We start from the raw sequence: 24,152 nt of genomic DNA, 5'->3' as shown, positions 1-24,152 counted from the left end.
TTGGCATTTAGTTCTCAGAAGTCAAGGCCAATGTCAGTGGTCTCTGGCTGACTAAATTTACAGATGATTGCAAATTAGGAGCTGTCATTGAATCTCACACTGGCACAAATGTTCTCCATGAGGGGCTGACACAGACAAACAACTGGTGTCAGAGTCATGGACTAAAACTAAATGCCAAGAAATGCATAATAGTATCCTTTGGGAAGTCATATTGACAGCACACCCCTTAGAGTTAACCCAGTAGTCAGGTTCTTAGGGGCACACATAGATAGTAATCTAGCCTTTGATCATCACGTGTCTACAGTGGTGAGGAAATCATTCTATGCTGAGCAACTTATAAACAAAGGTATGGCATCTAAGTCCAAGGAAGTCATTGTACCACTGTATTTGGTATTCATCAGACCTATCATTGAGCACAATGCCCCCTTTGGTATGTACCTAACCAGGCATATCCAACAACTGGAACATCGATAGAGGTTCCTTACTAAAAGAATACAAGGCATAAGTAATATGTCCTATATAGACTGCCTCAAGGCCCTATCCCTATATTCTGTCTCCTACAGGCTTTTGAGGGGAGATCTATGCCTGGCAATCAGGACATTGTCAGACCCCACTCTAATGGATCTCCTCCATATCCACAAAACTAACAGTATGCGAGTTACCTGTTCTAAAGACTTAAACCTTGCCTGTGATATAAATAGGACCTGCTGGAGAGATAGGTATGTATCTCAGAGACTATCCCATCTATGAAACAGGCTCCCCATCTATGCAAGCAGAGTTCCTCCCTAATGTAATTCAAGTGCAACTTGGACAACTGGATGGGAAACCAGAAGTTCATCCCTGGTTAGGCACCTGTGTCTCTAATGAACAGAGGTAACCAGTAAATGGTTCATCCCCCAGGCCCATGCTTACACATATCAAGGGTAGAAGAACTTGTCAGAGATTCGGGATGCATGGCTAGGCTTAAAAAGACCCTTGTGGTCGTTAGCCTAGTAAACACCTATGAACCTATGAACTCTCAGATTACTCTAGTTCTTGCTTATCTTTCTTAACCTGTGGTCCAGCCAATATTTCATGAAGACAGAATATAAAATGTGATGGGCTATATTAATGTTTGCAAACACACACACACACACACACACACACACACACACACACACACACACACACACACACACACACACACACACACACACACACACACATCTGTGGATAGAAAGACAGACAGACAGATGCATGTGTGTGCAAATATAAAAATCAGCAAAAATAGCACTTTAAAAACAGAGCTCATTTTATACATAGTAGACCTACAACAACATAAGATAGTTGAGCTTTTTGGCTTTTCCCGGCCACAGCAGAACTCCAGTCTGCTAATGATTGGCAGTAGATTTTTTTATGGTGCCGAGTTGCCAGCCCGACGCTCAACCTTCAGTGAAAGCACGCCCATTCACACATGTCTTTCAGAGGCCACTCAACCACGGGGAGGACATACAGACTCCACACAGAAGGCACTCCAGCCGAGAATCGAACAGGAGAACCTCTTGCTGTGAGGCAACAACGCTACCACTGTACCACCGTAAGATAGTTAATATGGGGCTTAAAACATTGCTACAAGGTTAATTTTGCTCTCCCATTAAGCTCTGCCCTATAAATGTCAGCACTGTGGTGGATTATTATGTTGCTATTCACAGTGTTCCTTTGTAAAAATGAACCAAATACGTACAATAATCATTATGCATTCTTTTCCTGCAGGTTGTACACACCATCTCCACCCAATTCTCCCCAGCCCCATTGTTACTTTTATATAGAACAGATCAGTTACAGATAATATGTATGCTAATAGTGATACTGAGCATCTAGTAGTAATCTTGAGTTATGTTTCGTTCCTGTAAATGTCACAGGACTCATTTTTGTACATGGGGTTGGGGTGTCATTTCAGTGGCAATCATCTAGAGCTAAGGTTTACACCTCCAGGTTGCTAGGCTGGCAGTGATAGTAATTCCACACCATGCATTTGCATGCACACTCACACCTATGGCCAATTTAGAGTTTCCTATCCACCTACTGCATCTATGGAATGTGGGAGGAAACAGAAACACCCGTCGGAAACCCACGCAAACAGAGGGAGGACATATGGACTCTGCACAGAAAGCACACCAGCTGAAAATCAAACCAGGGAACCTGTTGCTGTGAGGCATGAATAGTCATAAGCAATTTGTGTAGGGCCAGAGATCTGTTTTCTACAAGCATATACTAAACCTGTTACAATAATAATGCTTCTCATCACCAGAAAATTATATTTTTATCATTTCCATCTATTTTCCTTCAAAAACGTAATACCCGTTTTCAGTTTTTCATATATATTTTAAAATTTAGTGACATTTTCAAAAAACTTTAGGAATGCAGTAGGTGTCTTTTCTATGATCTTGTTCAAAATGTTTACTTTATTCACATTTAAACAGCAGATTTGTATTTCCTTTTTTTAAAATGACCATCATAGTGCAACAGAAGCATTATTAATGTTGTTGTTCAGATAAGGACATAAGCAATATGCTGATATTTTTTGAGAAAAAATAATGAAAGCTGATTGTATGTTTAGCTTGGTGAAGGCATATTCCCACTTTTAGCAATTAATAATGGCTTACAAAGCTAAATCTTGAAATTTATAACTCATGTAGGCACAATCACAGGCACATATGTTTTTGAATGTTGCTTTACAGAACAAAGTTAAGAAGTTCACATTTAACAGAAATTATACCTGTAGAGATCTGCGCCATATTTTTCCTGAATCCTAGGCCCATCAATGTGGAGATGTATGCATGTTGACCAGGTCTCTTGCACCAAAACTAAGGATATATCAACCCTTGCAACATACGAAGACCACCCACTCCCCGTTGAATTCCTGCTCCTCTGTGGAAACCTATCCAGCAACAGTGCCTTTAATGAAACAGTGTCTCTTGCACCAAAAATTAGGATATATCAATCCCTGCAACATACGAAGACCACCCACTCCCCGTTGAATTCCTGCTCCTCTGTGGAAACCTATCCAGCAACAGTGCCTTTAATGAAACAGTGTATGTGTGGATGTATTTACAGTTTTCTATGACCTTCTAACATGCTAGTGTGCCCTATTTAATACAGCCCCTGGTCAGCTACAATCTCATCTCTGCATACCCCACCCTCACCCCTCTAGCTCTCTCTGCAATTAATCTGGTTACCCTTGCTTACCTACTCACACTGCCTGACTAACTCTGTCTCCTAGCCCAAACCCCTCTTCCTGGTACACCCCCCCATGCTCCAACCTGAACTCAGTATCTGTATCTCATTTAGACTACTCCCAGCCAAACATCCACACATTTTTCCTACATCCCAGTGTATCTCCTTTCCTTCCCATTAGCTCCCCACTTACCTTCATTGCCTTAGTCTCTGCTCAGATGCCTAAAGCTATTCTCCCCATAGATTAAAGCATAAAGTACATTAAACTATAAAACAAAAAAGCAACCAGAAATCTAACTAGCACTCCAATATGCTAGACTACCCTTTATACAGTATTTGCTAAGCTTTCTTACTGATTGTTTTCGGCTCAGCGACCCTGCTCCTCCTGGAACGTGTAACCCACTCCATTCGCCCTATGGGCTCACTCCACTCCCCTACCCTGTTCCCAATTCCCATCCGCCCCATTATCTCTACTTTTATACATCCCTGACTCCTCCCCACCACACAGCTCTCCCATCACAACACACTTAACCTACTCCCCTCTCAATTATTGATCTACACCAAATCACACATTCACTACTTCCATAATGCTCTACTCAACATCTCTGCCTAAATCCCCATTAGATGTACTAATCTCTCTCTCTCCTGTCTTACCGATCTCACACCTTTACCCAATTCATGTCAAAACTCAATCACACACCCCACTACACCTCACCTTAATCCTCACGCCCCATCCTACTCATCTATCTCACATGAACTCTTTACCCCAAACCCAATCTATTTATTCAAACCAAAACTGCTCCCAACCCCGCCTTTACTCTACTTTTAAATGTGTTAGTAAAAAATCTCTGCTGTCACAAAACCCAAACTACCCTTGGCCTACAAACTTCTGCTCTCCACTACTCCACCACATCTCTCTCTCACTGTTTGGCGACATCCACCCCAACCCTGGACCATCCTATATGACAATCCCATCATACCATCCACACAAACCACAAACTCAACATCCATTTGCTTCACAACACTTAATGCACAGAGCCTTAAAAACAAAATCCCTAATCTCCATGCCTGGCTATCCCATAATCACCCCGATATCACTGCCGTTTCCTAAACCTGGTTAAAAAGCTATATAAAAGACAGTGAAATCCTACCAGTAGGTTACCAAATCATTCGCAATGACAGAGCCCATAAAAAAGGAGGTGGAGTAGCTATAATCTACCCCTCCTCCCATACCATAACTCCCTACTCCAGTACTATACCAACCTTTGCCAACGCAGAAATTACAGTTTGTCTTCTAAAAATAAATAAGCAAAAGTCCATATGTATCACTGCCCTCTATAGTCCCCCTGGTGATAATATCAAAACTCTTGAGAACATCCTGCCCTGGTGCTCCTCTACTATCAAAAATGAAACCTATATACTCGGTGATACCAATATCAACTGGAACACTATTAACTCAAAAGCCCCTTCCCAAACAATCAACATTTTGCAATTTCTCACAACTAATACAATCTCCAACCAGGTCCAATAAAGATGGGACTTCGGGCACCATCATTGACTGGATCCTAACAACTCACCCAAACCTTATAGCCAAAGCCAGAACTTTACCTGGACCACTCAGTGATCACCTACCAGCCTTTGCCAACTGTCTCCCATCTCCAGTACAAAAACAACACCACTACATCCAAACCTGCAACCTTTCCTTTTTCAGTCCACTAACTTTCTCTGAATGCCTAAAGTTGACTGACTGGTCCCCCTTAAAAACCCTCTCTCTAGATGCTGCTGTATCCTACTTTAACCACTCATTCCTAACCCTTCTTAACAAACAAGCCCCCCTCAAACCAAATGTATCAAAACCAATCCCTGCCCATGGTTAGCAAAAGATACTAAACTAGCCATGCACCAAAGAGACAAAATATGGAAGCAATATCAAAAATATAAAAACCCTAACACCCTCCTACAGTATAAACAACTTTGTAACTCCACAAAAAAACTTATCACTATAGATCACAAAGCCCACTACTCCAAACTCCAGTCCCTGCACTCAACTAATCCCCAAAAAATTCTGGAACTCCATCTCAACCATGCTCCATCCTGGCAACAAAGAACACCCCTGCCCAGACCCCAACCTCTCCAACCTAGAAATAGCCAGCCAATTTAACTCATTCTTCATAGACTGTATAGCTAAATTATCCTTCTCCTTCCCACACCCCATCCAACACCACCCACTCCCACCTCACCCCCCAACCCCAATCATCTACCTTCAATGACATCTTTCTGCCTCAAGCCCATTCCCACAAAAACTATAAAAATACTTCTTCTCAAACTCAAACCCTGTCACAATGCACCCAACAACCTCCCATCCACCTTCCTCAAACTATCTGTAGATAGCATTGCCTATCCCATCACTATTCTTATAAATAGATCCATACAAGAATCATAAGTCCCTTCTATCTGGTGCCATGCATACATCATTCCCCTCCATAAAGGAGGCAAAAATACTGATACCACCAATTTCAGGCCTATTGCCATCCTCTCCCCTCTTTCTAAAATTCGTGAGAAAACAATACAGACACAACTCATGGCACACATAACCCATTAAGAATCTTGTCTCCCCTACACAGCACAGCTTCCGCCCTGGCCATAGCACCATGACTGCTGTCCTGTCCTTTCTCGAAACCATAAACTCTGAACGTGACTCAGGCAAGTTCATATCTTCACTATTCCTTGATCTGTCAAAGGTCTTTGACACTATCTCATGCAGACTACTTATATTCCAACTCTCTACCCTACAACTCTCTCCCTCCACCATAGCCTGGTTTTCAAGCTACTTATCCAACCACCAACAAGCTGTCCAATGGAAAACTTCTACATCCACCTTCCTTCCTACCCCCACAGGTGTCCCAAAAGGTTCAGTTCTTGACCCACTTCTCTTCAATCTATTCATAAAAACTTTCACTAATCCATCAGCTGTCATCCAATATGCAGATGACTCAACAATCATCTTCTTAGCCTTTTCCCCCACTAAGCTCCTAGCAAAAACACAACCAGCCTTCTCCACAACAGAAACATGGATGAAATCTAATCACCTGGCTCTAAACACAAATAGAACCAAACTAATGAGTTTCTCCCCATCAAAAAACTCCTTCATTGACAAAAACACATTCTCCATACAGAGCCAAAACACCTCCCTCCTGGAAATCGTTCCCAACACCAAGCTTCTTGGCATCACTATTGATGAAAATCTAAAATTCGACAACCACATCCACTCTACAATTAAGAAAAAAACCCAAAAGCTAGGTCTTCTCTACAGGCATAATTGCTTCCTAAGCCCCTCTATCCGTCAAACTCTTGCATCCACCTTCCTACTCCCCTGCCTTATGTATGGTGCCCCTCTTTTCACCAATCTCAGTTTGAGCCTTTGATCTAAACTCGAATTCTGCTACCAAAAAATCTTCAAATTTGCAACCCATTCTAAAAACTCAGCCCACCACTGCCACTTCCTCCACGCCCTCAGTTGGCTTGAACCACCCAACTACCTCAGTTACCTACAACTAAAAATTGCCCACAAGCTCATCTTTAAACCAACTGACTGCCCTTCTCTTGCTACTTCCTTGAAACCCTACATTCATAATCGCTCACTCAGATCCCAAAATCAAAATTTCCTTCAGGTCCACAAACCAGCACGACCTCCTGGCCATCTGCTACTGTCTCATTCCTTAGCCAAACAGTGGAACTCTCTCCCTACTCACCTTCGTACCCTTCCCAACCTTAAAAAATACAAATCTCAGCTCCACTCATATCTCTCTTCCAAATGGGAATGCCCTTGTCGTGCTCCTACTTAAACTCACCCCACCCCCCTTTTGCTTGTTTTTCTGTCTCTTCACTCCACATTCTCGCTGATTTTTCTACCTACCTGTAATATTACTTCATCCCTACATAAACAGTCCCCACCCACAACTAACGTCTCTCTAAAATTTTATGACACTTTATTCTCAAGTCTACCTCTAATAGCATATCATCCCCCCTATTACCAACTTATAATCTATGATACTGTGCTGTCCAATCTAGAATGTACTATAACCCTCTCCATGCATAACTCTCTCCTAACCTACAAATGGCTAGTACCATTCTATACTTTAAGTGTTAAACTACAATTGTGTTTATAAATCTTTCACTTTATGTAAATGTTTGAAATTTCTGTACTGAATGTCTGGAGTTTCATAAAGATGTGAACCCAATTTGTATATATCATGGAAATTATCTGAAACTTGTTTAAATAATTGTATATACTATGTCCTTTGTAAGTAATGAAATGTAACTTGCAGTTCATGGAGCTTTTCTTCCCGGGCCTCCACTGAAAACGGGCTCTTTTAAGCCCAGTGGACTTCCCCGGTTATCAAACTTAAATAAATAAATAGAATAAAACAGGCTGCCTAAGGAAGTACCCACTTCTGAATATTTTAATTCATTTAAAAATAATTTAGATGCTTAGATTAGAAAATAAGCATATAATGCCAGTTTGAAGGAGTCCATGTTCATTAATGGCCTTTGGGGCAGAACACTGAAATTATAAACTTATTAACATATTACTCATGCCTGATATTAATTCAATCCAGTATTTAAGAAGTCACAATTCACATGCATCTATTTTACAACCGCATTAAAGTAATTAGCAAATTAAACAATAGTTAAAGAGCATGTCCAATAAATTGTTTTTTTTTTGTTTTGCTTTGCCCTTTGCTAATCATCAGCTCTCCCCATTGCCCTCCCCAGTGGTCCACATGTTCCTCCCTTGGTGGAAGCCCTGCATTGCATTTATCCTTCCACGGGGAAGTGAGGATCAGGTGTACTGTGAGTGTGACCATCATTTTACATAGAGGAATTATTTTTTTTTATTTTTACTTATGACCTATCCTTCCAATTGGGCATACCAAAATCATGACCAAGGGATGGTGTGTAATAGAATCTGTCTCTACCTCCAACTGAATTGTAAGCAGATGCCCTTGGAAGCCACACTTTCACTGTGTGTAATGTAATCTGCCCTTGCCTTCAATTGTAATGTAAGCAGATGCCCTTGGAAGCCACACTTTCACTGTGAGCCTTGGCTTTACTAGGATTTGACCTATTGAAAGTATACAAGGGCACATGTTCCCTTCATCCTTCCACCAACAGAAAAAAGCTGTCTTGACCATTTTGTTACATTCTTATCCCATCTATTTATTACAGAGCTGGGGACAATAATCAAACCATAGTTCCCTTGGTCACATTCTGGGCTCTATCCAGTTATGCCACAGGGCTGGACATCTAAGAAATTAGTTAAGGCAATAATGCTGGCACCTTATGTATGACAATTACATGCTTATAATGACATCAGTTAGGAAATGAAACATTAGAACACAGTGGAAGGTAAGATTCATAATATGTGAATTATAATTTCTGCATACAACTTAGTCATGTATCAATTGATTCATATGGTTCTAAATGCATGTATTTATGTTGTAGGTTTTTGAAATTTAAAAATGTGCTACACTGCTTATGAAATATATAGTGTTCCTTAATGCCACTGAACAGAAGTTTGTGTTAGTCATTTGTCTGGACCCCTGAGTTTGCAGTTTCCTCTACTGAGACTACTGATCTGCTTTTATAATTTATGTTTTGAACTTAATAGTGTTTCCAATACTATAGACGATCTCATGAATTTTACATTTTCTGCAAGAAACAAGCTACCAAGTGTGATGAACATTTTCTTGGCTTTGCTTTGTGAGCTTTGTGGGGAATAAAAAGAATGCTGAAAGAGGGCAAACTACTGGAGCTCACAACTATTAAAACTATATATTTTATTTATGTAATTCAGTTTCATAACTTCACTTGTTTTCAGCATTTTCATCATAAATGGATAGGACACATTCCTTTTCAAATTTGAGGATGCCTTTTTATTATTAAATGTCACACTGCATTGCTTTTAATGGAAATGCAGCAGTTCATCTTAACAGCTCTCTGTACTGCATGCCATATTGTTTAGTTCTACTTGCGTGCAGTCGTGTGTGTGAGTGTGTTTGTATATATATCATGTAAGAGCATGTGTACTTATCTGTGAGTCACATGGCTTCTTACATACGTGAGCTTGTATGGATGTATGTATTTATGAAGTGAGCATGTATCAGTCGCTCATTCTCTCTCTGTACATATACATATGCACACCTAAATGCAAGCAAAGGGTAAAAAGGTTACACAGACAAACCATTCGGTAAAAAGTACAAGGAAGGCTAAGCCAAGCTAATATGCACTGAGTAAAATCTTAGACCTCCTATAGTAGAGGTCCATGGGATATATACAAATGAACCCTCAATTGCATAATAGTGCTTCAACTACATGGTATCTGAATGCCCATGACTTTTTCCTTTTGAAGTCTTTATAGGTACATTCAGACCAATAAAGCTAATCTCCACTAGCTGTGGACATGCTATGTTCAGACCTTTTGTGACCTCATCAGTACAGTATAAGTGGACTGTTTGTCTAAACTTTAGAAACCAGGGCTTAAAACCCAAACTGATGCCCATAAACATTAAGGTGCCTGCAAACTACTCAAGCAATATTCAAGCAAAAGGTAAAAAGTTACACAAGCAAGCCATTCAGTAAAAAGCATAAGAAAAAAATCAAACAAGTTAGAGTATTTACTGTGTTATACATTAAACCTTCTGTAGTGCATGCCCATGAGATACATGCAATTATACCTTAAGGACATACCAGTCTTTATGGGTACATTCAGGTCAATAAAGCCAAACCCCACTAATTGTAAACAAGCCATGTTTCAGATTGCTTGTGACCTTCTCAGTACAGCATAAGTGTATTGTATGGCTAAACCTTAGAAACACAAGGCTTAAAAACTAGACTGATGCACATAAGTATTAAGGTACCTGCAAAATATCCCAAACAACATGTATCCACTCCTCTCTCTCTATATGTATATATATATATATATATATATATATATATATATATATATATATATATATATATATATATAGGGAGTGGTTTATGCCTTTTCCCCCTGCTGTGTCACCTCAGAGTTGGTATATATATATTTAGCAGGTGATATTGGGAGTGAAACTTGTTTCAATGCTGTCAGATTTTTCAATGATTTTCTATATGCTTAGATTTTGTCACTTTTTTACCCCAAACCCTCCTGATAATTATTTATACCAACTCCAAGGTCAGACAACAGTGGGGAAAGGGCGTTAACTCCTCCCTAGTATAAGTTAAATTTTGACAATATTTTTGTGTTTTAGTATTTTTTCTTTTGATTGTTTGTTGTTTCAATCATTTTAGGTACATCCATGTGTGTGTGTGTGTGTGTGTGTGTGTGTGTGTGTGCGTGTGTGCGTGTGTGCGTGTGTGTGTGTGTGTGTGTGTGTGTGTGTGCGGGTGTGTGTGTGTGCAGGTGTGTGTTTGTGTGTGCATGTAGTTCTATCCTAATGATCAAGGACACAAAGTGTTCAACTGTGTCCTGAGCCATTTAATGCTATTTTGTACAAATGTTTACATATTTCTACATTATAGTTATCAAAATGCGCTGACAGTCCTGGTATGCTTGTGTAGGCTGCCAGTACCGTCTCTTGCAGTGGGACTGTGATACAGTGGGAACAGGGAATATGCTTTTACCCCCATTGTTGTAAATGTCAGTTATTTGTAAGTAAAAGGGAGTGTGGTGCTGCAGTTCCCACATGGGGGAGGGTGCAGAGGGCTTTGCTCCCCTGCAAAAAAATGCTTAAGTGTTATGTGTTATGGTGCACATGTTGTCTGATTTTCTTTTTTTGTGTTGCTCTTAAATTGGCTGTGCTATGTGTTGGGTATGCATGGCTGAATGCAATATTACAAGCAAGAGAGTGGTTTGTTTCAGTTACTTGAGTTGTGGTCATCGTTATTTTAGATTAACTAATAGAGACTCATGTGTATGTGCATATATATATATATATATATATATATATATATATATATATATATATGTGTGTGTGTGTGTGTGTGTGTGTGTGTGTGTGTGTGTGTGTTTTGCTCGTGTGTGTGCGTGTGCGTGTGTGTGTATGTTGAATTTATAATGGAAGTGGTTTTACCTGGTTGTTTTCCACTGATATCTTATTTGCTCTGTTATGCTATCCATATGAAACGAGTGTGACAGAAATGAAAGCCACTGCATCTATATTGTAAAGTATCCACCTTGGATCCCAGGAACTACCACCCCATCAGTCTGATGAGCCTGATCTGCAAGGCCATGGAACGTATTATCATGGAACTTATAAACAAAGACATTGGCAACCTTAAAACACTGGACCCCACCCAGTTTGGGTTTGTGAAGGGCCAATCTTGTCTCCTGAACCTGATTGACTTCTTCAAATCAGTCTCCAGAGCCGTGGATGAGGGTAAGGCAGTCCACATAGCCTATCTGGACCTCGCCAAGGCCTTTGACACCATCCCCAACTCTGGAATCATAGATAAACTTACTAAGCTGGACATTAATCCCTACATCACTCGATGGGTTGCCAACTGGCTTACTGACAGAACCCACACTATAAAAGTAGCTGACTCCAAATCCAGCTCCAAACAAGTGACACGTGGAGTACCTCGGGGTTCAGTCCTGGGACCTCTCTTGTTTGGCATCTACTTCTCTGAAGTACAGGCCAACACTAATGGACTCTGGCTAACAAAGTTCATAGATGACTGCAAACTGGGAGCCATTATTGAATCCTCAAATTATGTGGATACTCTACAAGAGGGCCTTACAGAAACAGATGGTTGGTGCCAGAGCCATGGGCTCAAACTCAATGCCAAGAAATGTATAGTTATCCCCTTTGGGATAAAAACATGTACCCATGAATTACCACAGAGGTGGCAGTGCACTAAACACTGAAAGTGTGATAAGAGACTTAGGGACACAGGTGGACAGTGGTCTCACCTTCAATAACCATATTGTCACAACAGACAGGAAATCCTTCTATGTGGCACACCTCATCACTAAGGGCTTTTCATCAAAAAAAAAGGAGGTCATTGTCCCACTGTACTCATCCCTCATTAGACCCATTATAGAATACAACGCCCCATTTGGTATGTACCTCTCAAGACATCTGCAACAACTGGAAAGGCTGCAGAAATACCTCACTAAAAGAATCACAGGCCTAAAGCAGATGCCCTATGCTGACCACCTTAAAAAACTCCAGCTATACTCTGTCGCATATCATCTACTCTGAGGCGATCTCTTCTTAACATATAAGGTCATGTCAAACCCAGAGCTGTTGGACATGCTACACTTAAAGAAATCCCTAAGAGCCACATGCTCCAGGGATCTAAACCTTGTCATCACAATAAACAAGACATGCCGGAGGGATAGGTTCCTGACCCAGAGACTCCCCAGACTCTGGAACAGACTGCCCTTACATGTCAAGCACAGTGTCTCTTTGGCCCTCTTCAAAAGGAACCTTGATGATTGGATGGGAGAAAGGAAATTCACCCCAGGGATCACGTCAGTTGCCCTGCTAGACAGGGGTCCAGGAAAGTAAACAGTGTGGGAAGAAATAGCCAGGGAATTGTTATGGCTAGGCTTGTATAGGCCCTAGGGCTGATAGCCTAGTACCAACCTATGAACCTATGAACCTATTATAATATGAGTCATAAGCTTGACTGACTAAAACATTGAATAGTGTGACCTTTCTGCTATGTAGAAATGTATTTCTACATATTTTCTTCCTTTCCTTCTTTGTTCTTTTTTCAGTGCTAGTCTTCATGTTACTAGCTATCAGTAACTGAAAGCTATACAACATTTAAAGAAATTATTATATGACATGCTGATAACAAACATTCAACTAGAATTCTAACAGTATGCAATTTTGTTCAGCGCCTGGTAATTTAACTGGTAATTTAACTGATGAGCAAATATTTACATTGAAGATAAATATCTTCTGGCATGCATTGAGTTTGTGTCCCTTTGTCATGGTCTTTTTATGAAAGAGTACACAAAGAACTGAATTTCTTCTAACAGTGATTGGGCTAACATTCTGTTATGTGGTAATCTGTCTTTTCAGTTTAACACAGATTTTTTTTCAGTATATCACACTGCATGAACAGCATAGCAATTTTCAGTATGTGAGCACATCCCTCTTGATTTTTAAATGTACTTCCTCATCTAAGTATCTACCTACTGATTTATAAATGATTATATAAACCTGAAACAATATCTTGGCAATGTGAATTTATTATAAAACAATAGCATATTTAACATGTCAGTAGGGCCAGCAGTGAGTGTGATTTTTATTTGAAAATTGAAGTAAGCTAGAGCTTCAAAAATATCTTCCTTTGACCATTCATGGTCATCTCATTTAATACAAATAAATAAGAGATATGTAGAATCGATGTCTTAACATACTGAACTCAGTACAACTGACATGGCATTAACAATTGATTATGTCTTTAAATTCAATGGCTTGGCATTTGGTGAGCTCATTATATTGTATTTGATAACAGGAGTAGCTCTGTCACTTTCAATAGGTTGCTGCATTCATAGGATAAACCTGAAGCTATCTTGCTGTCCCTACTGATTTCCTCTTGTTTAGTGATTTTTAATTAAAGTATATTATTTTATAAGAAGACAATGGAATAAAGCCTTCTTTTACAGCACAAAACTTGCTGATAGCAGCCAAAAATGGCATAGAATAGAGTATGTGTGCTGTATCTTTAAGAATTGTTTTAAGGACTGAATGTGCATATAAATAGCGAGTGCTAGCTTCATTGCCATTTTGAGAGTGCAGCTAGAGAGTGAGCATGTATAAGTGTACTAGATAGTTTGTTTATAAGTTTGTCTAAGTTAAAGTTATTAAGACTCAATTCTGATGTGTTTGTACATAATAAAGCTGCTTGAACAGAACCCATGAAGTCTCATCTATTGTATCCTGACTAGATGAGTGACATGGTGTCAGAACTGGGATGCCAGAGACTGATAATCAGAGCTATGAGGTGCAGAGATAACAGTGAAGGCAAACTAAGAGAAACAAGCACAAAAAATGAGTCATAAAAGGACCAAAGGTAATGAAAACTTGCATGAGCAGTTTATTTTATAAAGAAGATAAAACGGAGCATTACAAGGGCACAAACCATATTACTGAACAAGCAAGGGGCACAAAATGTTTATTAACTAAACAAAATATTTAAGATTAAGCTATATGATAAAACAATTGACAGAAAAGCACATAAGGGATTTGAAATTACCTCAGAATTGCAAAATGAATATGTTTAAAGCAAAATGAGTATGTTTAAAGCAAAACCAGCATGTTTAGAGTAAAACAAGCACAGGAAAAGTACAATAGGCATGAAAAGAGATTAAATGAGAAAAATGAATATATAATAAGGACAAAAAGGGCACATTAAATGTAAATAAAGTAAGGCGACTGCATGTATTTTGGCAAAGTGCTGTGTTTTGGCATAACTACTATTTCATATTGTATTCAGGGAATAACTAGAGTTATTCGAAGTATCTCAAAGTGAGTGAAAGTGATTAGGGTATGTGCTCAGTACTGTGCATTTATTCCAAAGAGTTTGTTTATGTGCAAAGTGCAACTATTTCATAAAGTGCAGTCAAAATACAGCCATTTTTGAAAAGTTTCTTGTGCTGGGTGTATCTATTCACAAAGTGCCACCATTTCAGAGTGTTTCTTGCACTGTAGAGAGTTATTTAGCAAAGTACCGCCATTTTGGTGACGTTTCAGTGTGCTATGTAGTGTTTATTCACAAAGTGCAATTACTTTGAAATTTGTTTTATTCTGAGCTTCTTCTGCCCAGTTCATTCACACAGTGTAGTTATTTTGAGATGTTTCTTACACTGATAAGAGGTAATTTCTTAGAGTACAGTGATTTCAAGAGTATTACAGTGCCCAAGAGACTTATTTCACAAAGTTCAGTTATTCAGAGGCTTGTTGTGCTAATAGGCATAGTTACAAGTACTGGCATAAATCTCTGGTGTATGTGTATGTTCATGCATATTTGCAAAACCATTCACTGGTATGTGTTAATGTCAGACAGATTTCAAAAGTCCTCACCACTTGTATTTGATCAGAATATTGCAGAGAATTGGAGAATATTTGAGCAAGATTACAATATTTTTATACAAGCAGCTTATTCTGACAAAGATGCATGCACTAGGGCATTCATATTGCTAAAACTAGGTGGGTCAGAGGCCATTGAAAGAGAGCATTCATTTGTGTATGTGCCAACAGTATATGAAGGAGGAGGTGAAAACCATCATATTGTTGTACAGGCTGAATCAAGGGAAGACCCTGAGTCTTTGAAGTGCAAATTCAGGGACATGTGTAAACCCCAGACAAATATTACATTAGATTAGCATTTATTTTACACAAGAGATCAGAAAGCAGGGGAAACTTCTGCAGCTTATATAACTGACCTGAGAAACAAAGCAAAGATGTGTCAGTTTGGTGACTTAAAAGATGAGTTGATAAAGGACAGGCTTGTGTGTGGTATTAATAGTGCTGCTGTGAGAAAGATTTTGCTTTGTGACAGTGATTTAACATTGAGCAAAGCTATTGAGATTTGTCAAATCCATGAAGTTACAGAAAGGCACACAAGTATGCTTGCAAGTGATGAGTATGGTTTCAGCAGGCTTTAGAGCAAATGTAGACAGCATGCAGCACATGGTAAGCAAAAGCAGGCCTAAGCACATATCAGCACAGCCCCTGCTGGTCCACCAGGAAAACCACATAGTTTTCCAGTAAGTTCTAAGAAAGGAGCATGCTCAGTGCAGTCTAAGCATGAGTGAGCAAAACCCAAATCCAGCTTTATTGTTAACTGTCATAACGTGGTGCAAATCATGATTCTAAAAGAAAGAAATGCTTAGCATTTGGTCAGCAATGCCACAAGTGTAAAAAATTGAACCATTTTCAAAAGATTTGCAAATCAAATAAACCTCACATGGTTATAAAGGTCATTCAAAAAAGCAAACTGATCAAGTAGAATTGCAGCAGTCTACTTTCTACATAGATGGTGCATCAGTAGCTGGTGAAAAGGCTGATGCAGTGAACCTGTTGACAAAAAAATGAAGTGTTTTGTACTGTCCAGATCAATGGTTAATATACTGAGCTCAAATTAGACACTGGTTCAAAGTGTAATGTTATGTCAGCAGATACTTTTGCTAAAGTGAGAGATAATGAACAACTCATTGTGGATAGTTGTGCAAAACTTGTTGCTTATGGAGGTGAAGAAATTTAAACCGAAGGCTCAGTAGTACTTTCATGTTATTTGGCTAAGAACTGTTGCAGCTTGTTATTCTATGTAGTCTGAAGACCCGTTCAGTCATTATTGGGTCTCAGAGACAGTCTGAGAATGAATTTGCTTTCTTTTACCAAAGACATTCATCATATAAGCACATCTCCTAGTTGTAATTTTACTGAAGCCATTTTCTCAGAGTATGCTGATGTTTTCGATGACAAGATGGGAAAACCTCCACTTGTGTATTCTATGAAGTTAGACCCAGTAGAGGTCAGTCCAGTGGTCAGACCAGCAAGAAAAGTTCTGAAAGCTATGCAGGCTTGAGCTAAAGCTCATTTGGATAAAATGTTGCAACAAGGTGTAATTTCTCCAGTTACAAAATCAACTGAATGGGTGTCGTCCATGGTAGCAGCCCACAAAAAAGGCTCAGATGAAATCAGAATATGTACTGAACCAAGAGATTTGAACAAAGCATTAAAGAGACCACATCATCCAATGTGTACAGTCGAGGAAGTTGCAGCCCTAATACCAAATGCCACTATTTTTTCTGTCTTAGATGTGATGCTTGATCGCAAATCCTCATTACTGACTACTTTCAGTACCCCATTTGGCAGATATAGATTCCTGAGGATGCCATTTGGAATACATTCTGCAAGTGAAGTCTTTCAGTGTGCAATGGAGCAAATGTTTTCATGTTATCCTTGTGGCATAATAGTAGATGATTTATTGGATGGAGGCAATGGTGAAGCAGAGCATGACAGCAACCTTAACAGAGTTCTAAACAGAGCATGTGAAGTGAACTTAAAGCTCAATCCTCTGAAGTGCAAATTCAGACTACCAGAAGTTACATATGTAGGTCATTTATTTACCAGCACAGGCTTGCAAGCAGACTCGTCTAAACATTCTTGAGATGCCAGCACCAGATAATGTTCGAGCTCTACAATGTTTTCTTGGTATGGTCAACTATTTAGGCAAGTTTATACCAGACTTCAGTGAGTTGACAGCACCTTCGAGAGAGCTGATGCACAAAAATGTTACATGGACTTGGTTGGAAAAGCACCAGAAAGCATTTGAAGACCTTAAGCAGAAAATTGCCACCCCCACCTACATTAAGATACTACGATGTAAGTAAACCAGTAACCCATTCCTGTGATGCTTTGAAATTTGGTCTTGGCTCAGTCATTCTTCAAAAAAGCAGACTTGTAGCCTATGCATCAAGAACTCTTACCCAAACTGAAATGCAATATGCTCAAATTGATAACGTTTGCAATGATATTCACATGTTCATAGTTTCATGATTATATCTATGGTCAAGCTATTCAGATCGAAACTGATCACCAACCTTTAGTTACTATTTTAAAGAAGCCTATGCATTCAGCTCCAGCAAGATTACAAAGAATGATGTCAAATTGCAAAAGTACAACTTCAAAATGGTCTATACAAAAGGCATACTTCTTTATTTGGCTGATACCTTATCCGGATCACCTAGAAATACCACAGAACAGCTTTATGCAGAGATTTATGACTTTGACATCATGGAAGTGCATAATTTTTCTATCACGAGATTTGATGAGCTGAGAGATCATGCAAAGACTGATCCAATTTTTGCAAAAGCTCAACCACTACTGGCCATCAAAGCAATCTAGTGTACCACCTGAAGTGAAAATTTATTTTCCTAACAGAGATGACATATTGATGGAAGATGGCATTATTTTCAAAGGTCCTAAAATTGTTGCTCCTGCTTCCTTACAACATGAATATATCCAGATTTTGCATTGTGGTCACCCAGGTTCCACATCTACCAAAAAGAAGGACGAGATGACTAGTATTTTGGCCTTCTCTAGCAAATGGCACTGATAAAGCACTTTTTTCTTGTTCAGTATGCAATAGTACAAATCGCATTTGCAAAAAGAACCGCTTCAGCTAAGTCGAGTTCCTGAACTACCTAGTCAACAGTAGCCCCTGATATATTCAAATGGAACAATCAGCATTACTTGATATTGGTAGACTCTTATTCAAACTGGTTTGCGATTGATTTACTACCTAACTTAATGTCCACTGCTGTTATTACTAAGTTGAAACATCATTTCTCAGTCCATGGTAGTCCACACAAAGTTATTTTTGACAATGGTACTCAATTTACTAGTCAGTTGTTTCAGAAATTTGTAAAAGAATGGGACTTTGTATATGTTACTCGTAGTCCAGAATATCCACAGTTAAATGGCCTGGCTGAATGTGCAGTGCAGTGTGCAAAGCAATTGCTTGAGAGATCAAAGCATGACAATACCGATGTCTTTTTGAATTGACTTAATCTCAGAAACATACCCTGTGATGTATACTTGGCTCACCTGCTCAGAGCCTTCTATCTAGGCAAACCAGAACAACATTGCCTATCAGTTCCAGTTTGGTGAGGCCTAAAGCTAAGTGCAACAGGACAATTAGAGCTCAACTATTCAGAAAGTGTTCTTCCAGAAGTCCAGCTATTGTAAATCGAGCAGATTTCTTCATCCATTGAATGAAGGTGAGAAAGAGTGAGGATACAAATGGACCAGATTGTTCAAGTAAGAGGCATATGTACAGAGCTGGGATCCTACTTCATAGAATCTGAGGATGTGGAGTACAGGAGAAATCGTAGACATCTTCTTCCTGTATCAGAATCAATATTGCAGCATGTGATACAGACTCTAGATCTCAGAGCAACCCAAAAAATGTTCCTGCTGCAGAACATGCCTTAACTTCTACTTCCTTTCCTAAAGATATTCCTGAAGTCCCAAAAATTGAACATTCAGCAGAGACAGCCCCAGTTGCCATTCCTGATTCTAATTTCTATATCACACGATTTGGTCATATTTCCAGACCTAGTGTGAAATACACAACAACCTGGACATAATTGTCTATATGTATTTAGTTCTGTATAATTGCATGGCAAAGAATTATTTGTATTGATTGCATGTCAATTAATGTCATCAACATTGCATGACTTATTTCTCAAAGAGGGTGTAGAATAGAATAGGTGTATAATAGAAGCATTTCAAGGACTGAAAGTGCAAATAGATATTTGGATGGTGCAGTGGTGCAGTGGTAGTGCTGTCACCTTATAGTAAGAGGTTCTCCAGTTCAATTCTTGGCTGGGGTGCCTTCTGTGCAGAGTCTGCATGTCCACCCTGTGTTCATGTGGGTTTCCTCTGGGTGCTCTGGTTTCCTCCCATGTTGTAAAGACATGTGTCTGGAGTGTTTCTCCCTGGGCCTCCACTGAAAATTTGTTTCATTCCAAGTTGGACTTTCCCAGTTAACAAATAATAAATAAATAAATTGTCATCACATGTTAACCTCAGTGCCATTTTAGGAGTGCAACAAGAGATTGAGCATGTATGAGTGTAATAGCTGGTTTGTTTATAAGTTTATCTAAGTTAAAGTTATTAAGCCTCAATCTTGATGTGTTTGTACATAATAAAGCTGCTTTAACAGAACCTATGACGTCTCATCTATTGTATCCTGATTAGACAAGCTACAAATGTTATTCTAAACTTTGAGAAAAAGCCTTAAAATTTTGGAAGCAGGCAGACAGACATATCATTGGAGAAAGACATCACCAGCTGTACTGAGTCATGCTGTACTTAGTAGCATTAGCAGAGTCAAGAGACCCGGCAAGATTAAAGAGGTTAGATTATCTCAAGTAGTGTTAAATTAGTGGGGATTACAGTAAGTGTTATACAGAGAGGGTACTTGGAACAGGATTACAGTAAGTGTTATATAGACAGGGTACTTGGAATGGGATTACAGTAAGTGTTATATAGACAGGGTATTTGGAACAGGATTAGTGTAAGTGTTATATAGACAGGTTACTTGGAATGGGATTACAGTTAAATGTTACATAGACAGGGTACTCAGAATCGGATTACAGTAAGTGTTTTATAGATAGGGTACTTGGAATGGGATTTCTGAGCCATTCCAACCCAGTTTCATCAATGAACATAAGCTCAGTTTATACTTTTTAGACAGTAACATAGTATGTTCAAAAATCCAAATGTAATGCTCATTGCAGTCAAATATAAATTTCCATTTTAATGAGATGACAATATTACTAACTTAGAAAACAGCTATACTAAATGTGGTTAACATTTTTTACTAACAACACTACATATGATTATTTGCTGTAATGGAAAGTACTCCAATGAATATGGAGCACTGAGAAACTAGGGAGTTCATGGAGCTTAAAACTACTTAAATGTTTCAGCTCAAATCTTATGTTGACATAGTCTCAATGGCTGCCCATTCTTATTGAAAGGGAATTCATCATAGGTTCATAGATTAGTACTAAGCTAACTGCTCTTGTGAGTCATTTTAAGCCTAGCCAATTATCCCTTGTGAGACTCAAGCCCAGCACCTTGTGTTTATAAGGCAAACACCTTAACCATTAGACCACCCTCCCAACAGGGAGTACTTTGAAACCATTAAAGAAAAAAAAAAATGAAAAAAGAAAAATAAAACCATTGAGGAACTGTCAACCCTTGTGGTCTTCAATGTTGCCTAGATGTGTGCATGTGACTGTGTGTGTGTGTGTGTGTGTGTGTGTGTGTGTGTGTGTGTGTGTGTGTGTGTGCGCGTGTGTGTGCGTGTGTGTGTGTGTGTGTGTGTGTGTGTGTGTGTGTGTGTGTGTGTGTGTGTGTGTGTGTGTGTGTGTGTGTGTGTGTGTGTGTGTGTGTGTGTGTGTGTGTGTGTGTGTCTGTGTGTGTGTGTGTGTGTGTGTGTGTGTGTGTGTGTGTGTGTGTGTGTGTGTGTGTGTGTGTGTGTGTATGTGTGTGTGTTTGTGTGTGTGTGTGTGTGTGTGTGTGTGTGTGTGTGTGTGTGTGTGTGTGTGTGTGTGTGTGTGTGTATGTGTGTGTGTTCATAACATGATGTTAATAATGTGGTTGTGTACATAATAAAATCTAACTCATCTGAAGATGAGTACTTCTTCCACTGCCTGAGGTAATGGTCATCTATCAAGCCTTTACACATTATTTTATAGAGTGACTTCATGCTTAATCTAATATAAGAGCCTTCTTATGTAAAAATAAAAATCAGAGAAATGTATACTACTTGTAAAACATAGCTTTACCTTAGTCAGGGGAAAAGAAATGTGTTACCTTTTGCAACAAGTTCCTTTTTAAATAAACTGGAAATGTTTATTTTTATCCCCTGAGGGACATGTTGTAGAAGAATAGGTAAATAGGTACTTACTAGGTTATTGATCCATGATAATCTTTAGAATCCTAGCCGTACATTCTCATTAATATTTTAGCCCTTATATTTTAAATGAAAATAACCCAGAGATGAACAGAATTTACAATGTTAGCCCTATCAGGGGTGATTTGTAGTTACCCATCCAGCCAGATTACATTTGAGTAGTGTAAAATAAATTCTTTGCTTTATGTGGAAAGGAAGATGGTTCCCAAGGCATAGTATTCTTTGGGATATATATCTATCCTTCCAACATCTTGCATTTATGTTGTAAAAGAGATTGAGATCTCTAGAATGGGTGTTTATGTCCTCATTGGACATTGAAATGTGCAATAAGTCTGATAGGATAGGGTCTGTTGAGGGCCTGTACACAAGGCAGAGATTGCTCCTTAGCAACCTGTATGACACCAATAAGAGTGACATGCATGATGCCAATGAAAGGGCAGAATGGTAGGTGCTATCTGTACCTAATGCAGGTTTTTAAAGTAGGATGGTAAAAAGGGTTACATCTGGGGAGCTTGCAATCTGCAACAAGAGGACTTAAAGGTATGAATGAGAGGATAATTGAAATGTCATTATTTAATGGGTACGTCTTCACAATATGGTCTATAGTAATCTCTTTCAGCAGAACATGAGATAGAGCTACAAGAGAAGTCTGAAGTAAAATAACAGAAGGCAGTGTTATAGAAAATGAGCTTCAGAGTGCAACAGGAAAAGAAATGATATGGGTGGAATCTGATTTACTCTAACATTAGGCTTTTCTGTCGACAAAAGGAATGTCATTGAATTAGTGTTCCTTCTTGCATTGATTGTTTTAGTCATCTACAGGTTAGATCTATCTACAGGTCCAATTAAGTCTTAGGAGAACTCAAGTATCATGTTATCATATTATTGATGAATCATATCATTGATGAAATCATTGTACATTTTATGTTGTCAAAATATAGTGATTTCATTAATTACTTAGGCAGCATAGTTTCATATATAAATGATAGATGTTTATACTGACTGATTTATTTATGTTTTATGAAATAGAGATTTTTTATTTATTTTTTTATTATTAAACATTTGCTCACATATGCACACATTTACATGCATATACATTTTTAATATTTATTTATTTAGGTATAGATATGTTATAGGTAATTGTAAACATTGTAGTTTTTATAGGAACGTAGATCTATTAGATATGGTTATTTGATTATGATTTAGAAATGCAACGATGGTGTTAATGAGTTAGCTTTAAGGAAATGACTAAAGTGGGGAAATGTTTTCTCATTGGACAGGAGTTTTTATAAATATTGTGAATGAAAATACTGGTTATACAGTCTGAGGAAGCATTCCAAGAAATGTGAAAGCACTGACCAGGTCTTCATCTATAACTTTGTGGTTTTATTGTATAAGCAATAAAGTCAGCTTTTGATTGTCGTGGTGTGCCTCTGAGCTTTGACTTTGGATTTATACTTGATACTTTACTAGAGGCATACCCTTTGTGGATTTCATCTATTTAGTTTGTTTTTTGTCTATCAGATCAAGGGACATGACAGAAGTGACTGAGAACAGGATACTGAATAACCGAGAACCCGATGCAACAACAAATGGTAAAAGATATTTTGTTTCATAGATTGATTCAAGCGGAAAGTAATCCTCTTTTGAAGTTAACTAGAAATGAACTGATTTGTAATGGGAGCCGACAACAGAGATGTTAATCGAATATCAATATAATACAACTGACCAGAAAGTTAGAAACCAATTTAGACAAGTTAAAACAGACTCCATGGCAAAGGAAACATACGGAGGCAAGCCTTTGTTCAAAGTGGTACCACGAGGTTTACGATATTAAAAGTGGCCTAAACAAAAATTGTGAGTAACAAAAAAGAATTTCGGTCTTTTTTCTTTCAATGAAGACATAAGTTGTACCTAAGACTTAAAATTCAAAGCTGACAAAAATAGGAGCTCCAAGTAAATTAAAAAGTCAACTGTGAGGATACACAGATCCTGTATGGGAATGCTGCCTGCATCACTAATCCTCCCAAAAAGACAGTCACTGCCTATGCAACCCTCTGGTGTTAGATTGGGATGAAAGCAGAGGTTCAAATGGCCACAGTCATGTATTTCAAGTGACTGCTGAAATACATATATATATAGCATGCCTACTAACTCCTCGATCCTAACCCTAAAGACAACCAGCTGTATATGTGTCTGATGTTTGATTGTGAGGAAAGTGAAAATAAATAATGACTGCAATAATGTACACTGCCCCAACAGGAGCTAAAGTAACTTTCTTTGTATACCTCTGAGGTCTGTTAGAAAAGTAAAGGAAATGATGACCACACAATCCCCAGCACCCACATAACCTATGGTAAATTTCTGTACACAAATATCTAAGCAGGGATGTTTTAGAATGTTTGTGGTTGAGGACAGAGGCTGTTATCAGTTTTATCCTA

The sequence above is a fragment of the Protopterus annectens genome, chromosome 4.part1 (assembly GCF_019279795.1).
Source record: "Protopterus annectens isolate FY-2018-M chromosome 4.part1, PAN1.0, whole genome shotgun sequence".
NCBI classification, from domain to species: Eukaryota; Metazoa; Chordata; order Ceratodontiformes; family Protopteridae; genus Protopterus; species Protopterus annectens.
The sequence above is the reverse complement of the archived record's forward strand: the minus strand, read 5'-3'. Positions refer to the sequence as shown.